The sequence below is a fragment of the Panthera tigris genome, chromosome B1 (genome assembly GCF_018350195.1).
Source record: "Panthera tigris isolate Pti1 chromosome B1, P.tigris_Pti1_mat1.1, whole genome shotgun sequence".
NCBI lineage: Eukaryota > Metazoa > Chordata > Mammalia > Carnivora > Felidae > Panthera > Panthera tigris.
In genome coordinates this window covers 62437936-62441283 of record NC_056663.1, presented here as the reverse complement: position 1 = coordinate 62441283, position 3348 = coordinate 62437936, and the positions used below count along the sequence as shown (strand labels likewise).

Sequence of the window (3348 nt, the reverse complement as noted above, 5' to 3'; positions counted from 1 at the left end):
ATAGAATTTTATCTTTTATGTTTTTTTGGTATTTTTAAAATGTTTTTAGCGTTAATTTTTAAAATTTGTTATGTTACGGTTTCCTTTCTTCCACAAAAGAAAACTTGGATCAGCCTGTTGGCATTCAATATATTTTTGTCTAAAAAAAAAATAAAGATAGGGGCACTTGGGTGGCTCAGTCGGTTAATCGTCCCACTCGATTTTGATTCAGGTCATGATCTTACAGTTGTTGGTTTCAAGCCCAAGTCAGACTCTGTGCTGACAGCACTAAGCTTGCTTGGGAGTCTCCCTCTCTCTTTCTCTCTCTGCCCCTCCCCCACTTATGCTTGTTCTAGCTCTCTCTCAAAATAAATAAACATTAAAAAATAAAGATAGTGGGGGCGCCTGGGTGGCTCAGTCGGTTAAGCATCCGACTTCAGCTCAGGTCACGATCTCACGGTCCGTGAGTTCGAGCCCTGGGACTGGCTCTGGGCTGATGGCTCAGAGCCTGGAGCCTGCTTCCGATTCTGTGTCTCCCTCTCTCTCTGCCCCTCCCCCGTTCATGCTCTGTCTCTCTCTGTCTCAAAAATAAATAAACGTTAAAAAAAAAATTAAAAAAAAATAAAGATAATGATTTGTAATGTAATACTTAATATTAACTTGTGATACATTAAAAAAAATTTAATGTTTATTTTTGAGAGAGAGAGATAGTGAGAAGGGGAGGGGTAGAGAGAGAGGGAGACACAGAATCCAAAGCAGGCTCTGAGCTGTTGGCACAGAGCCTGCCATGGGGCTCAAACCCGTGAACTGCTAGATCATGACCTGAGCCAATCATGACCTGAGCGGAAGCCTGACGCTTGACTGACTGAGCCACCCAGGTGCCCCTAACTTGTGATACTTAAAAAAACAAAACAAAACAAAACAAAAAATATGTCAGGGCTCCTGGTGGATCAGTTGGTTGAGTGTCCGACTCTTGATTTCTGCTCAGGTTGTGATCTCATGGTGGTGGGATTGATCCCAGAGTTGGACGCTGTGCTAAACATGGAGCCTGCTTGCCATCCTCTCTCTCTCCCTGTCCTTCCACTGCTCTCTCTCTCAAAAAAAAAAGTCAAACATTTTGAATTCTCTGAATATCCCAGTTTAATTTTAATTTGTAACTTTAATTTTTTACACATTAAAACACTCATAATTGAAGTATACTTATTTTATGTACAGTGAGTTAGCATGAAGGTATGTATCTTGAATATCTGCAATTAAGGTAGGCCTCTTGGATGATCCACTCAAGGAGGTTCACTTCATCCAACTTAATAGAACCTCTATCTTTCGCACACTGACGAAAACACTGGTGGCACATATCGAGGCCATATTTATGGATCAGAAGGCACCATTTTGAGCAGACGTCTCAAGAACTGGGGCCAGATTTCCTGGGATGGCTCCAGTAGAGCTGCTGGTGACCCATCTCACTCTCTCGGATGCAATGAGTCAAAGGCCCAATTTAATTTCTAAATTGAAGACAATTTGCCGCTAACAGGGGTTCTGTAAATGGAAACAAGGAAAATAAGAAATCACGTACAAACTTAATTTTGCCTTTCCTTTTTATTTGTCTCTGACTCTCCTTCCCCTTTGTGAATCTAACATTATGCAGCTATGTTCTTTTATGACTCCATTTTAGAACACAAAGTTTAATAATTATATTTGTTGACAATATTTCTCCTCTTATATCAATCTTCTCATCCTGTGGAGTTTCAATATCAATTCGATAATCATTATACATTGGTACTATAATACTGTTTTCACACTTGTGTTCTTTCTTACGTTCAATCAGTGGTTCTCTTGAGTGCACTTTCTTGATTTTTACAGAAAAATTAATTAACAAATTTCCCAAGGCTTTGTTAAACCTGAAAATATCTTTCTGTTGTGCAAACAGGTGAGTGACAATTTGTCTATATTCAGTCACCATGGGTGATATGCTATCCCCAGAGGTTTCTGAAACTGTGTCTCCCTGATTTTAATCAACAAATGTGATAAGGATTCGTGCTTGACACTTACCTAATATTGTTTTTTTTTTTTTTTTACTCTACTTCCATATCTCTTAGAACATGCTTGATTTCAGTGCTTTTACTACTCAGGGATCTTATGATTCCTCCTGGTGTTGGTTCTGTTCCACTCCATTTTGATTTATTTTATTATTTATTGGCAATGTGCATAGGCTGTAGTTGGTTCCAGGGGCTGCTGAGGTCCTCCCCTGTGCCTTAACATCCAGTGGCAGGGACCGGCCAGGCAGCAGTGGTGGCCAGAGCCAGCAGTGTGCACACGCTCTGCTGTGGGGGCCAGCTGTAGGTACCTGCGTAGTGGCAGGGGCTGGCTGCAGACACACATCTACTGCTGGGACTCAGGCCGGGAAACAAGAGCTGGGACCAGCCGTGGGTTACGTTGGCAGCTGCAGGAGCCCTGGGAGTCAGTCTACATTACTCTGTTCTCTGGATCTTGCTGCAGTGCGTGGCAGTGGAGGCCGGTGACAGGATAGAGGGCTTGCTTCCGGCCCACAAGCACCCGTGAAGGGCCTGGGTGTGGTCGGTGTGCTTTCCTGGGGTTGCACAGTCTCCCTGAAGGTGTGTGCGCTGAAGTGGAGACTGGTGGCAGGTGGCAGGTGGCAGGTCAGTGGCATGAAAGCACACAGCTGGAGGGGTGGTCCTGAGTACATGCCTAGGGTGGGGATCAGCTGTCGTGATCTAGAGTGGTGTCCTGTACCCATGAAGCTTCAGAGGCCTGGGCTGGCTGCCAGTGCAGTTCCCGGGCTCCAGCAGGGCTGGGGGCAGGGGGTGGGAGGTACTCAGATGGCTAACATCAGCAATTGCTAATTCCTGTGGGGCAAAAGCTAGTGAAATCTGCAGGGTGTCTGCGGTGGCCGAACTGCCCATCACTTTCCTTTCACTGGTGAAGGCTGCTGGATTTGTCTGCAGAGCACGTCACTGTGAACCATGTTCACTCTTGCTGAGTGGCTGCTGCTGGAACCCCCTGCTTTTCTTCTTTGTTTCTAGCCGTCTCTATAGGTCTCAGCTTTGCCAGTCTGACTTGAGTGAGGTTTAAGTGGAACCTTTGCACAGTGCCCTCAATGGCTGGGGAAGCTGGTTGTACACCCAACTCTTCTTTTCCCAGTGGGGGGTAACTCTTTTGAGCTGGAAGTTCCATTGTGGCTCTGAGCAATGCTGGCCCTCTGAGCAATGATGCAGGCAAAATGGAGCTGTTTTTCTTTTCTTCTTGTTCTGTTATTCTTAGACTTTTTGTTTTAATGTGTGGCTAAAGTTTCTTAGGTGGACTCCAGAGCTCCCCCAGTGCTGTCTCTGTTCATGGATAGCTCTCTAATTG

The 3348-nt window shown here is 44.9% G+C and overlaps 1 pseudogene; it reads right to left on the bottom strand.

Annotated features, from left to right (window-relative positions):
• Nucleotides 1-1198: 1198 nt before the first annotated feature.
• Nucleotides 1199-1438, bottom strand: LOC122238068 (annotated as a pseudogene).
• Nucleotides 1439-3348: the final 1910 nt, after the last annotated feature.